Source organism: Monodelphis domestica, chromosome 2 (assembly GCF_027887165.1).
Source record: "Monodelphis domestica isolate mMonDom1 chromosome 2, mMonDom1.pri, whole genome shotgun sequence".
Taxonomy (NCBI): Eukaryota; Metazoa; Chordata; class Mammalia; order Didelphimorphia; family Didelphidae; genus Monodelphis; species Monodelphis domestica.
The window spans coordinates 463,001,140-463,017,721 of NC_077228.1; the positions used below are offsets into that span (position 1 = coordinate 463,001,140).

Genomic DNA, 16,582 nt, shown 5'->3' on the forward strand with positions numbered 1-16,582 from the left:
TATTTAAAACATACATATATATGCATATTATCTGAATATTCCTATGTTTCCAAGTATGTTAATTTGTAAATGGATGTGGATCTATTTTTAACGAAGCTGACGCTATTATTATTGCATGGAGAAGTGTTATGCAAGTGGGTGTAATAACCCTGAAACTGCAGCTTGAAACATTTCCCTCTTGCATTTGAGATATAGTAATGTGTAAGAAATTGGATGGAACATTTAAGCATCTGTTTAAAAAAGAACAAGGAACAGCAGATTTAGAAAAAGAAAACAATTACATACAGTACATAAATAGACACACAGCTCTGTTATGTTTCCACAAAGTATAAGGCAGCTGGTGTGAATAGATATATTGTGCAAACAAACAAGGTGCTGATGGACTTACACATTCCATATTGCTTTTTACATCTATTTCTCAGTCTGATTAAAGATAGTAGATCTGATATTGCTTTTCCCTTATTATGAAAGTTGGGACAAATTATGTAACACATCTCCAAATACTATCAAATGCTTATCTGTGCTTAGCACAGAGCCAATAGTAGATGCTAAATAAAATGCTTATTGAATGACCCCATCTTACAGATGAAGAAACTTGAATTTTGAGAATGTAAGCAACTTATTTGTGATTAGGCATCTATTGTGCCAGAAGCACCATTAATTCAAGCCAAGTCTCTTCTTCCTCTAAGACCAGTGTTCATTCTACTACACCTTTTGAGAAAATAATCACAGCTCTGATTTGCTCATGGTAGAGAACTCCTTCAAATGAAGCAGACTAGAAACTCGAGCATTGTCTGCTTCACTAGGTGACTTGCTTATGGTCACACAGATAGCATGCGGAAGAGTAAGGGAATTAATTACTCCAAAGACTGAATAAAATAACTAATGTAAGAATAAACATTTTTCAAGGCATTCTGTGAATATCCATTAGAAAATAAAAAGTATCATGGTCCAAAAGATTTATAGTATTTTCTAAAAACATGCTGTCTTATAATAAGGGGAAAACATAAATTAAAAGCTGTAAATGATTATTCCTTGGTATCCATGTGCACTAATAAACCACAGGCCTTAAGACATTTAATTAAAATTAAAAATAGCTTAAATTTTCTAATAATCTAACATTGATCCAAACTAAAATTTCTTGCATACATAAGAAAACATGTTATTGGTATAATTAAGTTTTTTTTAACAATCTCTATTGCCAATCAATGTTACCATATCAATATTTTTGTGTATCCAAAAGTAATAAGAACACTAACTTGTTAGAGGAAATATTCCGATCCATAAATCATTTCAAACACAAAAATAAAAGGATGACATAGTATGAAATTAAGATAATATTATTTAAATAGGATCTTTAAAAACTGAAAATTGATCATTGAACAGACATCAACAGGTACTATTATTTTTATAGAAATTTAGCCAATGCAAAGCATTTGCTACAATAAGGGGACAAAAGATTCTAGAGACCAGCTCAGCTAAGAAAGGTTTGATCTTCTTGAAAAGCAGAGATCATAGAGGACATATATGCTACCTGAGAATACTAGTTTAGACTACAAACTCATTTGAAATATTATAGAGGAACATTTTAGAATATTTACAGTAATATAGCCTAATAAAACAGTGAAATGAGAGAGGAAAAACTAATAAAAGATTCTAATGTTTTGTTGTTAGATGAGATTAAGGCAGATCATCATGAAAACATTTAAAAATAAAACTGGAAGGCCAATGATAAATAAATAATAGGTATATATGTAACATATAAAAGATATAAAAATAAATAAAATATACAAAAATAGATAAAAATGGTAAAAAAAAAACTGTCAAAAGTTCCTCAATGAGATTTTCTATCAATGATGGTAGAGCTACCATTTTAATACACTAATATTTATCTCTGGTTATTTGACTGGGGAAGTAGAAAAGTAGAAGCTTACAGAGTGAAAGAACTGGACGAGTTAAAATCTTTTTTAAAGGACATATATAGTGGAGTTGAGCCAATATTTTGCATTTTGAAGGACACATTCTTAGGATATTTGAAAGCGAATAGGATACCAAATAATTAAGAAAAAAACATGTATATTATTAATAGAGGCAGGTAGGTAAAACAGTGGCTAAAGTGTCAACCCTAAAGTCAGGAGGACCTTACTTCAAATCTGGCCTCAGACACTTCCTAGCTGTTGGCCTGATTCCTCATCTAGAAAATGAGCCAAAGAAGGAAATGGCAAACTATTCCAGTATCTTTGTCAAGAAAACCACCAAAAAGGATCACAAAGAGTTGGACACAACTAAAAATGACTAAACAATACTGACAAAATTATTACCAGAAAAAATGATTGGAAAAATAGTAGTAATTATTGGCCATTTGATGCAAATAAAAACAACTCTGAGATATTATATCATATCTATTATAAATGACAAGTTTTGGAGGAAATGTGGAAAAATGGGAACGCTAATATACTGTTGAGCAAACTTTGAACTGATGCAACCATTTCAGAGAGCAGTTTGTAATTATGTCCAAAAAGTTATAAAACTGTGAATATCTTCTAACCTAGCAATACAACTATTAGGTTTGCTTCCTAGAATGATCAGGGTAAAAAGAAAAGAACCTATATGTTCTAGAATATTTACAGCAGCTATTTGTGTGCTGGAAAAGAACTGGAAATTGTAAGCATGCACATCAATTGTGGAATGTTTAAACAAATTTTGGCATATGATTGTTATGGAATTCTACTACATCATAAGAACTAACAAGCAGAATAATTTTTAAAAAATGGAAAGACCTACATAAAATGACAAAAAGAAAAATAAGCAGAACCAGTCAAACATTAAATACAGAAACTATTTTAAGAATTATTTGTGTATGTCTACAGAATTGACAAATAGAAACAAGCAAGACACAGCTTTATATACATACACATATCTATTTGTCAGATTATGCTTCCTTTACTATGATGAGGGGACAAAAGGACAGAGATACCTGGGAATTTTAATCTAACAAACAAAAATTTAATTTAAATACAAAAAACCAAAATTACAAGGAAAAACCATGGCTCCAAATAAAGGAAATGAGACTTCACAGCTGAAATGGGAGGTCCACTTGTGTGGAACATTATATTTGTTTTCAGATGTTATTGGTGTATTAAGTCTTCCTGATTTTTTATCTTAATTTTTTTCCCTTTTGGATAGATATCCATGATGGAGTGTTGAAGAAAATGGAAGAAAGTTATGTGATATAAAAATAATTTTATATTTTAAAAAATAATATTTTTCATGGACCCAATAAAGATAACAATTTATTTTAATCTGATAATTAATATCAAGTGACCTTAAAATACCCAAAGCATTTGATCCTGTTACAGTACATGTCCAGAACAGAATCCAAATGGTGGACAATTGCCTACAGATGGCAAAGGTCTGTAAATATTGAAATGTAATTTCCTTGAGGCTTACTGTTTAATTTTTGCCTTTGTCTCACCAGTGCCTAGTTCAGCCCCTCATACTTCTAATAGATGCTTGTTGATTTATTGATTGTAAATGACATTGCCGTGATTACATCAGTGTTAAAGGGATTCCTAAAGGGCATTCATAATCATTCAAAGCCATTTAGCCTAACTATGCCACAGGATAAGCCAAGTAGACAAAGAAAGCCCATTTTCAGTATTATGATAGGTAGTTGAAGATAACCCATGGGATTGGTCAATTAGTACATATATCTTATATCCTTACAGCTAGTAAACAAAAGCTGGACCAAGAACTGAATAAGAGGTATGATTACATTTTTTAATTATCCAGTATATAAAATCAAATTTTTTGAAAAAAAAAATTAACACCAATATTACATTTTATTGGTGGTGTTATATGGCATTCAATCATGTACTATCAGTTTTTTACAAATCTAAATTGTGGGTCACCAGAAGATGCCTAATAGATGTGTATAATAGGGTATAGGAATTACTAAAAATTAACTTTTTGCAAAATGTAGAATAAAAGAGGTTATCAAAGAGATATATAACAGGAAAAATTCCATTTGTCCAGTGGTTCAGAGAGAACAAGAAAGAACAAATGAATAATCAGTGTAATCCCCTGGTACCTGTGTGATATCAAGAGACCTGCAGATAGATTCCCCTAGTATATTGGATGAAAGGAGAACTTATGGGAAAACATAAGAACCAGAAGGATTTGGATAAGTGCAAAATGTGTTTATGTCAATGAGATTAAAGATGCAATAAATTTAAGACCATAATGTGTTTTTCTAATATGACATTTTTGATTCAGATAGAGTATTAATGGCAGTTAAGTGGCACATTGGATAAAGAACTCAACCTGAAATCATGAAAACTCATCTCCATGAGTTCAAATCTGGGCTCTCACACTTAGTAATTGTGTAACCTCAAGGAAGTTGCTTGACCTGTTTGCCTCAGATGCTCATATGGAAAATAAACTGAAGAAGAAAATGGCAAATCACTCCAGTACCTTTGCCAAGAAACTCCAAATAGGGTCACAAAGAGTTAGAAATGCTGCAAATGACTGAACAACAACAGAGTATTAAAATCCTTATTTAATAGATGGGGAATTCCATACTCACATTTAATGTTTAACATCATGGCACTAAAATGGGACCAAAGTGCTATTTAACTTCAATTATGAGGCTTTGCTTTGGAATATCTGAGGGTCCTTTCTTATTACATCAAAAATATAGAAGTATCAATCAACTTTAGTTTCTTAAATAGAGTCTAACTAAAGCTATTGCCACTTTAAATGAAGTACATTTAAAATCCTAGGGTGGAAAATATGTAAATAAAAAGGATATTGTTTGAAACCAAGCCTGCAGTTTAAATATCCTATAGACATTTAGTGATTTTTGTTCATTATCACGGTCATTTTCAACCTATATAGGAAGAAGCTAACATATATAAATATGTACTTTGTAATAACAAAAGAGTATTTGGATACTTTTTTCCTTATTTAGCTGGTCCCAGAGGATAAAGAAAATATGAGCTAAGCAGTTTAATAATTTATTTCTAACTGCACTATTAGAAGACTATCATTAACACTAAGGGGTAAAATTTCAAAGTGGTACACAGGGACTAGGCTGCACATTCCAATTGATATTAATGGACATCAAATGGCAAAATCCCAGAACATAGCTTTGAAAATTTAACCAGTTTTCTTGAAAGGGCAATAGTATTAAACAGGTGTTTAAAAAAAAAAAAAACACCAATATACTCTAAATGTCATTTGAAGATGTTCAATTAGGCCAATAAGACATTTTCTGTTACATGGTTTTCTTCCTTTTCTAAAACTTTTTCAGTTCATGTAATGAAAAAAGGGGGGGGGGGAGCCTTCACAGCAATAAAGGTGTCTTTTCTTACATTAAGAGTAATTACATTCTTGCAGAAAATGTGGCTTAAAAATGAAATAATGGGATCTATTGTCGCGGTGCAATAGTAAATTCTGTTTTTATTTCCATTATAAACCCCATTTCATTGGATTTCTTTAGAACTCAGTTGATTTAATGTGAAATTTAGTCTACCTGTTCTTAGCTTTGTTATGTAATGGGTTTTGAAAATGACTTTCATCTACCATGAAGGGTTGCTGGAAAGGAATTGAAGGTATAGAAAAGTATCTGCCTAAATTGTTATATTTGAAATTCATTTCAGGGCAAAGTGATAGGGAAAAAAAGGAAAAAAGTGAAATGCTTGACAAAGAAATAAAACTTCTGGATGAAGTAAAATATATTGACCATTACTGACTGTGGCTATACTGTCAATTAAGATGCATGAAAGACAGGTGGTATGTACTTGTTTTTATGTGTCTTGACAGAGCTATAAAACAATGATTCTATTAATGACACAATTGGCATTAGAATAGAGACAGGTAAAGAAGGAATGTATCTGAGAGACTAATGGAATATGAACGGTGACCCAGTTATTTCAAGAAAAAAATAAATTAAAAGTTATATTAGTCAAATTTAACTTAGAGGCAACAAAGCGATTTAATTTAAGGTAGTGTCTGTGTAATAACCAGATTGAATCAGAACAGTAAAATGCAATTAGGTCCATTTAAGATCTGAATGTGTTATCCTGCCGGGAAAATTAAAATATTCTGTGCCCCTAGAACATAATAACAAAACCTATGACTTATACAGGGAACAAACTTGGAATTTTGTTTCCTCTATTTGATGTTTGTTAAGGATGCTGGTTTGTGTTAGCTTTGTCTGTCCTGGGAATACAAGAGAAAATTACTATCCAACTAGAAATTTGGCTATATCCAAGTCACCTGTGATATAAACAAAGCCTAAAATGAAAAAAGATGATCCCTGAATTCACAGTTCTTCCTTGATATACTGTAGATCACATTTTAATTGCCTTGTCAGAGAAAACCATTTGAGTATGTTAAAAATATCTCATAATTCCAGATATTGTTTTCTCAAGAAACTACTCTTTTCCAATTCAAAAATTTAAAGCACAATTACATTTTTAACATTCCATTATTATCAATTTAATGACAATTTAGGCTTTTAAAGTTATACCTATAATAGTTAATATTAATATCTAAATCAAAAAGAACATAAGTTACTTCAAGGCTAGGACTATTTTATTTTATCTTCGTATCCCCAGAGTTAATAAATGCTCTTTGAATGAATGAAAGATAAAACCAACTCATTTGATTTGCTTATAAGCAAATCCTAGCACATCCTAGGAAAGCTTTTCCTTTGGGGTAGAGGGGTTGTGATATTTGTGGGGAGATAGAGTAGCTACACACATATATATCCCTGATAAATTGAAGCAAGCCAGCACTCTGTGATGGCATTTGTATGCTAATGGGATAAATTTCTTTGGATGATAATGGTAATGGTGCCTACGATAGTGATTTTCATTTCCTAATAATTTATAGCCATCAGAAATGTCCCTTGTTTGCTTTCCTTATTCCTCCTTCTCTTCTAACACTTCTTAGTTTCAGGTTTGGAAAGGAAATAGTTTGCTACATTCCTAAGGCAGGAATCTGCAGAGAAGCATCAGTGTTTCTAAGAATCTAGTACTTTAAGAATTAAAATCTCTAAATACTAAACAAAACATCATGGTCACAGTTTTTATTTTTGAAAAAGTTCAAGCCTAATAGTAAGGGTGAAAGAGAGGTAGACCATTATCTTGCATGACTAAATGTTCATATATAAGAGGAGTTTTTAATGGGCAAAATGCTTAATGTGGAACACAAGCCAATATTGGGTAACTAGAAGTCTGAATAATTGAGGTTTAGTTCTATTTATTTTGGCCATATCATTTGACTCTTAGGACTGCTACTATTGTACAATTAATTGCTAGAACTAAGTCCACAATAAACTCCCTGGTAATAGCTATAGCTGGCAATAAAACAGAAATTGGGTTATAATCCTCACTTGTGTTCACTGTGTATACAAAAGGAAAATGTCGTTTTAATTTGCTTACATTAATTATAAAACAATGAATTAAGTGGATAATAAATTCATTAGAATGTGAACTGTGGAATATATAACTGTTCTATTGTAGATTTAATGTTACAGAGAAGAAAATGTAAATGGTAATAAACCAGGAATTTCAAAGATTTAGGTGAATAGAATACAATATTAAAGTTAGACCCTAATTAAATGCAATATATGTACATTTTAACAAAACAAACAAATAATTTAAGAGCTAGAGCTATTATCCTGATAACTATATTGGAATCAAGGCTCTTTTGAGGATGCCTTTTCACATACCAATTATCATTAGTAATCATAACAATATCAGCTCACATTTAGATCACGTTTCATGAAAAGTGCTTCACGTTATTTTTAGCTTTCAGTTTTAATTAAAGTAAGCATGATATAATAACAATATTTAACATTTATATAGCACCTTAAGATATGCAAAGCATGTGTATATCTCATTTGATTCTCACAACAACACTGAGATAGATGCTGTTATTACTTTTATTTTACAGATCTGCAAACTGAGGCTGAGAGCAGTTAAGTGACTAGGATTAGCCACACAGTTATTAGGTGTTTGTGGCACGATTAGAATCTAAACCAGTGTTCTCTGTGCTATTTCACCTACCTGCTTGAGATTACATGAGAAAATTGGTTTATTTTAACCATTCGTATTGACACCCTCAATTTATCCAGAATTTTATCTACCCAAGAAATTAATAACTGATATTTACATAGCATTTACAAATTGCCAGGCACTTTGTAAATCATTTTATAATTATTATCTCATATGATTCTCACAACAACCCTGGAAAGTAGGTGCGTTCATTACCTCCATTTTACAGATGAGAAAACTGAGATAAATAAAAGTTACGTAATAGAAAGATAATAAAAATGCACTGGGTTAGGGGCCAGGAAAGATGAGATTTTGAATTTTACCCACTTTTAAAGCTAAATGATCTTGGAAAAATCATTTAATCTTGCTAAGCCTCAGTTTCTTCATCTATAAGAGGGAGATTTATATAGCCTTTTCAGAGCTGTCATAAAGTTCAAAAGAGATAACATGAAGTGGTTTGCCAATTTTAAAGTGTTATATAAATTTCTTAATTATTGCTAAAAGAGGCAATATGGCAGAGTATAGAAAGAGATAGTCTTGAAGCTGGATAGTCTTGTGCCTGACATATTTTCACTGTGTGATCCTGTCACTTAAATCAATCACAAATTCATTGCCTGGAACAACTAGCTTAGACCATAAAGATTAGAGAATGGGACTGGAAGTAAAAAAAGGAAGAGAAAAATTGCAACAATTTATTTTATTTTTCTTCTCATTTTTTAAAGAAATTTCAAAAATTTTCAAGGATAATTTTTCCTCCAAGAATAAAGACCGAACTCTTTAAAAAGGTCTTAGGGAAAAAAATTCTTTAAATTCTTAAAGTATTTATTCTACCCTTTCATATAAATAAGTTAATTATTATTTATATATACATGTACATACATATATACTCCAATATTCCTAGGACTATAAATATAAGAATCTGTGATCTCATTTTTGTGAACATTCTTTCTAAGAACACAAATTGTAACCTTATTGTACTAGTGCATCCTGTGTCATTCTTGTCTGAGTTTTCTGATAAATATATCACTTGTTGTATAGACAGAGTAGAGGCTCTTCTTATGTTTTCTTGAGATAATAAGGATTCTTTTAGAGTAATTGGGCTGTCCATTATTTAACCCTCACCTTAACATAGTAATCAGTTTGTTTTCAATGTGGATAATATATTATTAATTCACATGTATTTCTGATCTCATTGTAGATAACGTGTCATCTTTTTCATAAATTATTCCTTGCTTGGAACATGATGCAGACTGCTCTTGCCTACTGTATAATAATACTCCATTGCCTTTTGGGTGATTGTTTGGCATACAGTAGATGATTTGAATTTCAGTGAATTCTTAAAATGTAAGTATGAGGAATTATATTCTCTCCATATTATGCATCTATTCTGAATTTTAAATTAAGACTTATAATGTTCTAGGTAAACAGGGGAGAGTATAGTTTTTCTAAGGATATTGGCAAGAGTTTCTGATGTTAGAAAAAGGAAAAGTGGCCTAGAAATCATCTGTGTAGTGAAAATAACCTGTCAGAGATTGATCAAGGACTCTGAAATTCAGAGTTCATGTGAGTCTTGGCTTACATAAATCAGATTTCGTTTCTCATTTTTTTAGAACAGCTGAATTGAGGAAGACATGCTAAAAGTAAAAAGAGGAGAATTATTGGGTATTTAAATTAATAATAATTGATTCAGAGCAAACCTAAGCAATGGAGCTCTAGATTAGGAGATGAGAGAGAGGACCTGGTTTCAAATCTGGTCTCATAACTCCCTAGCTGTGTTACCCTGGGCATGTCACTTAATCCCAATGGCCTTTCCCTCAATAGTCTTCTGCTTCCAAGGCAGAAGGTAAAGGTTTAAAAATAACAATAACTGATTCATAAAACATTACACACACATTGTCTCAATTGAGCCTCGGAGGAAGCTACTAAGAAGTTTTAAAACCCCATTTTATAGCTGAGGAAACTATAGCTTACTCATAGACTCACTGTTGGTGTCAAAAATGGGATTTCAATCCAAATCCAAAATTCCAGAACTATAAATTCATAAATAATATGAAAAGAAGAGGCCAGAAAATAAAACACATGGCATGGTTATAAATAATACCTGAGTTAGACTGTGGAAGAAATGGTAGACAAAGGTCAAATTTTTACTAAGAAAGGATAGAGAAGTTCTAGTGAGAGATAATTAAATTATACTTGAGTTGCCTTTTTAATTTACTCCCAATTATGTATCATATGTTTTGAAATAAGAATTAGTGCTCATTCAATGTAGACAATTTTTAAGAATTAAATTTCTATAGAACAAATAACAAGATAATGCATTATATTTGTGATCTTCTCAATTGTCTATATCCCTAATTAATCTAGTCAGAAAGTCAAATTAACCTAGAGAAGTGTTACTCTGTGGTAACCCCAATTGCAGAGGTATTGTTTAAAAGGAATAAATTCAACTCAAACTTAGCTTTTCACAACTCCATCTGATTCTGTGAAATAAATATCACACTTCTTTCCTATCAAACCAATGGACTGGACTCTATGTGGTTAAAAGAATACTAAACCTCGAGTCAAAAAGACCTGATAACAAATCTGACCTTAGACACTTATTGGCTATATGATTCTGGGCAAGTCACATAATCTTTGTTGGCTTTAGTTTCTTCTGCAGTAAAATGGGGATGATAATAACATAACCTCCTAAGAATCCTATGAGAAGACAATGAAATAATACCTGAAGAGTGCTTTGTAAGACTGAAAACATTATGTAAATGCTATCTATTATTATTTTTTCTTGATCTACATTTGAATTGGCAGAATTGGAAGAGTGTTGGGCTTTGGTGCCAAGATATCAAATTCAAATTCTTCTTTTGACATTTGCTAGTTGTAATACCAGAGTAAGAGACAACTTTTCTGAGCCTTTATATCATCTCCTAATAAAATGGAGATTATAGTGCCTATCACCACTCTTTCACAGGGTTGTTTTGAGACTCAAAGGAGCTGATATGTTTAAGGTGTTTCACAAATGATAAACAAATATAAATGATCATTATCTTATGATGACTTATATGATGGGCCAAATATGTTTTAAACAGGTTGTCTATAAAATCACATTAAATGACAAATACCACATTATGACAACAACAACAAAAATACACATAATAAGGAAAATCTAACAAATAAAGTTTAAAACCCCTGGAAAATCTGCTCACAATGATGGAGCAACTAAGTTTAATGGGGATTTAATGGGGATTCCAGTACATAATTTGAATACAATATAAATAATAATAGCACTTTATTTTATAATGATTAAGGTTTGTAAAGTGCTTTCTTTAATTTATCTCACTTCAATTTATCTCTTTAAAAGTTGTATTATCCAGAATTTTTCAAAACTTTATAAGTTTTGTTCTGTTTGAGATAGCTTGACAATCTAACTTTGAAACCCAGTAAAATTGTTTTTTTTTTCCAAAATAAAAATTATTTTCAATGACTAGAGTAGATCTGTTGTGTTTGTTCCCTAAGGTGGACCTGGGATTAATGGATGGAAGCTGAAAATGGGATTTTGGCTTGATCTAAGGAAAATTTTCTGAATGGGTTGCCTTGAGTGATCCTTCTTAAAGTTTTTTACGTAAAGATTAATGAATTCTTATTACTGAAGATGGAGAAAAGATTCTGTTTGGGAAAATGTGGGATGAAATGACTTCTGGTTTTTTTTCTAATTGTTAAGATTCTATAATTCTTCTTGATCAGATCCAACTCTTTTTCCTGATTTTATCTTCTTTAAATGCCCTTAAATTTCCTCATATTTACTTTAGTACTGAGATAATAGAATCTTACAAAGGTTGCTGTAATCATCACAGATGAGACTAGATCACTATAAAAACATCAAAAACGGTAATTTCATGTTTCCAAGTTTTATTTTCTCCTCAAAGATATTTCACAGTGTTGCCCTGGAATGTCATATCTCTATATTCAATAAAGAGTCTAAATTTTTGTACGTTGAGTCATTTTCATGGTCATTTTGGCTTTCTTATGGTATTACTGTTTTGATTTTTATAACATTTATAATGAAAACCAATGCTTTTACTTTTGTTCATTTCACTTTTTCTGAGACAAGAGCATTTTTAAACAGGTTGGATTGGTTCTGTGATAAATGTATATAATGTTTTCACATACCTACACTTTTTTTGTCTATTTGATATTTAGTTTGACCTTTGTTCTAACAAGTGGAAACTACTGAAACAGATTGAAACAACTCCCACTTCTATAACTAGTTGTTTTCTGTAAGCTAGAATCTATGTAGGATTTTTTGTTTATTTGTTTCTTTTTAATGAAATCATTCTGAGCTTGCTAAGTATAGTTCCTTCAGCTCTTCTTAAAAAAAAAAAAAAACATTCATGATGTGCAGACAAAAGGCTGAAAGACTGTAACATCTTTGTTTTTTAGAGTCTCAAAATTCTATCATAAGATCCTAAAGATCTCATGTTTTCCAACATAGGAGCTTAAAGAACTTATGTTTCCTAATATAGTTTATTTTCTCTTTTGTCCTGTGACCACTTTCTTGCTGAAGTCACTTAGTAGCAGAATGATGTCATTTAATCTGGAACTTTTCGTAAAATCAAACTTTTCATAGAATTTCTCTCTCATCTTCTGCCATAACATCAGTATATTATCACATCAGATTCTCTTGGGGGTATGTTTGCATATGTTCATTGTGAGTACTACATGGCAATGAAGTTTATGATGGCATGTTGTTTCTTGTTGACTTTAAATGTATTATGAAACTATTCCTGCCAGCTCTTGTGTTTGCCTTTTCTGGGAGGTTGGTTTTTCCATTTCACTGTGATTTCTTAATTTAATCTTTTTATCTATAATGAGAATTTCAGTATTGATATGGTTCACTTCTAATACTGTGTCCATTCATTGGTCATTAGATTGCACCTAATGTGATTTACTATCTAACCACAGTTAAATTAAAATTTATAATTAGTCTCCATCATTCCACCCCCAGTATATTGTACACCCTTCATATTTTGATGGACCTTTAAACTTGTAAAGGTGGATATTTCCTCAAATGGAACAAACCAAATACCATCTTTGCCTTTTCATCCAGAAACAACAAAGTATCCAGATCCCAAGAATTATTCCACTGTATCCTGAGAATTAGAATAGATATTGAGTATCATGTTCAATTCTGGTTGAGATATTTCAAGTGGTTATTAACCAACTACAATCTGTCTAGCCTGGGATGGTCCTAAAAACATGGTAACATAAGAAATGCCTGTAGAACTGATGAGTTTAGCCAAAAGAACAGTTAGAAGGAAGACAATAGTCCTCATATAACTATATGATTGCTATACAGACTAGAGAATAGATTTATCCATTATTGATTGAGAAGACAAAACTAATTGTTGAAGTTTTCAGTTTTGGTCATCATAAAAACAAACAATTATTACAGGTCAAACCATGGATTGAGCTAATTCTTTTTCATTGAAAACATTTGAGTAGTGACTCCATGACCAGCTGTAAAGGTTTTATGCATAGCATAGATTAAATCAAAAACTCTAAAAATGTTATGATTTATTTATCTTTTTAGGTAAAATTAAGTATTTAATAATGCATAATAGGTTTGAATTATATGGATACTGTGGTCCCTTCCAACTCTAAAAATCTGGTTATATCGAATTAAATTTGAAAGCTATATACCTTGTTATAGATTCCTTATAGATCTAGTTTATCAAGGTAGTCAAAAAACAAACACAAAATGAATTAAAAACTAGAATTAATATGAAATAAAATGTTGGTAGGATTTGAATTGAAGTTTTGGTGGTCAAACATTGTGGTAACTCGGAAAAAAACAAATTGACCATGTAGGATAAGAGAAAGTATATAATTAAAGCAGAATCAAATTAATTTTGGATTAAGAAAGTTATATAATCTGAATTCTATTATGTCCAATGTCCATATGATGGTATATTTATCCAAATATGTTACACATTAATGACTAATGAAAATTAAAATATCACATTCATATGTTTTCACACTTAATTAGTCTATATGTTCTTTCTATCTTCTACCTGTAGGTGGCCACCATAAGCTACACTTATCAAACAACTCATTAGTAGCATTTTCAATACTGTCATATCCAGATAATTAGCAATTTATTTAAATAACCAATTTCTGTGGAAATAATTGCCATGAAATGCCCTGAACCTACTTTTTATAAACTATAATAAAAGTGTTAAGATAATCCCTGACATTTGCAAATGCCATTAGTTCACCTTTCCTTTTGATAGTGCTATGGCATTATGTTTAAACAATTACCCGATAACGCAGCAGTTTAATGAAACAGTGCAGTAAGCACATCCTTCAGAATGGCCACAGAGTACATTTATATGCAGAAGAAAAGCCAGTGTACCGACATGTTTAGACAGAGCAAAGATGCACGGCTAATACAAAATCCTAAAATTAAATGTCTCACTGCTGCACCCAATAAGACTTGATAGGCTATTAAATGGGACTAAAGTAATAGTGTGCATTCTTGTTTTTGTGGATGATGGTATGGTGTTGGGAAATGATTTGTAGACAAGGAGAAGAAACTCTAAAAATGGCTTGTGTGATCAGTTGGGCTAGATGTATTATAGGCTATCCACCTCTGACCTGCCTCAAAGGTGCTGTTTTTATGGTTTGCTCTATAAAAGTAATGAAGGGAAGAAAGAAAGGGGGAAGGGGAGAGAGGACATTCTCATCAGATTCTTAGATATTTAATCATACTTCCAGACATAAAATGGCATCTATTTCCAAACCCAAATAAACTAGGAAACCTACATGTGCATTTTGGAGTTCTGATTCCCTCCCCATCCCAAACCCCCAAACCAAGATTGGACCAAGGGATTAAAAATCAGGAAAAGTTTGAAAACTTTCTTTTCTTATAGTACTAAAGTCTTGACAATGCTTCTAGGGAAACAAGCAGAAACAGAGATTAGTTGCCAGTACTCAAAATTCTTGAAACTCTCTGAATTCCTAATTCCTAACTGTTTGCTCTGGGGATTGACCCTTTTCCAATACAGAGTGTGCACAAACTAAATTGGAGGTCAGATATTATGGCAGAATCACAGAACCAGAGAAAGTCAGACTTGGAAGGGACCTTAGAGGCTCTCACATCAAATCCGTACATGAAAAAAGAATTCTCTCTAAGATGTGCTTGACGAGTGGTCATAGCATCTGTCTTTGAAAAGAGGTAGAACCTACTATCTCTCAAGGTAGTCCTTTCTAGTTTTCAAAAGTTCCCTATATTAGTAACTTTTTTATGACCATTGTAGAGCCTTATTACAAACAAAAATACCAGGTTACTTTTTATAATAAATACTTCCTCACATGCAGTTTTGCATGTGTAAATTTATGAAAAAAAAATTCTTAACTATAAGAGCTATTCAAAAATAGAAAGATTTGCCTGGTGAGGTGGTGAGTTCCCACTCACTTTCAGGAAAAGTGAGGCAATCAGTTGTCAGACATATTATAGAGGGCATTCTCCTTTAATTAAATGTTAGACTGGATGGCTTTTGGAACTCCTATGATTCTATAGGATTGTCATAAATTTTTAACTCCAATTTTTTTGGTCAAATCATATATCTGAAATGAACCAATCCAAATTTCAGTAGCTTAGGAAAAACAAAATAAACCCATCCACAGACACAGAAATATAAGCACACATACATCCTCCCCCATTCAAATGTATATATGTATATGTATGTGTAATACGTACACACATATATACTTTTATACTATATAGCTAGTGGTACTGTTGGACTGCCAGTCCTGGAGCTAGCCTGGGCAAGTCTTTTAAACCCATTTGCCTCAATTTCCTCATCTGTAGAATGAGGTAGAGAAGGAAATGGCAAACCAATCTATCTTGTAAAGAAAATTTCAAATGGAGTCACAAAGAGTTGTCCATTAATGAAAAATGACGAAACAACATCAACATACATACACACATACATACATATACTGTTGTTCAGTTATTTAATCATGTCAGACTCTTTATGGCCCTATGGACCATGGCATACCAATGCTATTCCTCCTGACCTCAGGAGCCACTTAGCTGCCTCCTCATATACAAATACATTTATATGTATGTATACATAAATACACACACACACACACACACACACACATATATATATATATGTGTATACACATATAAAATCCTTAAGCAGGGAACTAATAGCTCATGTGATCTTTGCAGTATGCTAGTTGGGGTTCGAGTTCTGAACATGGTTGGTAATTGCCTTTAAAGAGCTCATAATCTAATAAAGGAGACAACATGCAAACATCTTTATAAAGCAAGTTATATGTAGGATAAACTCCTGATAATTAACTAGAGCAAGGCACTAACAATAAGGAGAACTAAGAAAAATCTTACAGAAGGTGAGATTTTAGCTAAAATTTGAAGTGAGCCAGAGATTCCAGGAGGCAGATAATCAGTAAGAATGCCCATAGTCTAGAGATGGAGTGTTGTGTTGGCAAGGAAA

The 16,582-nt window shown here is 31.8% G+C and overlaps 1 protein-coding gene across 1 annotated transcript in view; it reads right to left on the reverse strand.

Moving 5' to 3' along the window:
• Positions 1–16,582, reverse strand: part of DPYD (dihydropyrimidine dehydrogenase) — a 1,041,936-nt gene that overhangs the window by 187,382 nt on the left and 837,972 nt on the right. The gene's annotated exons all lie outside the window — the stretch shown is intronic.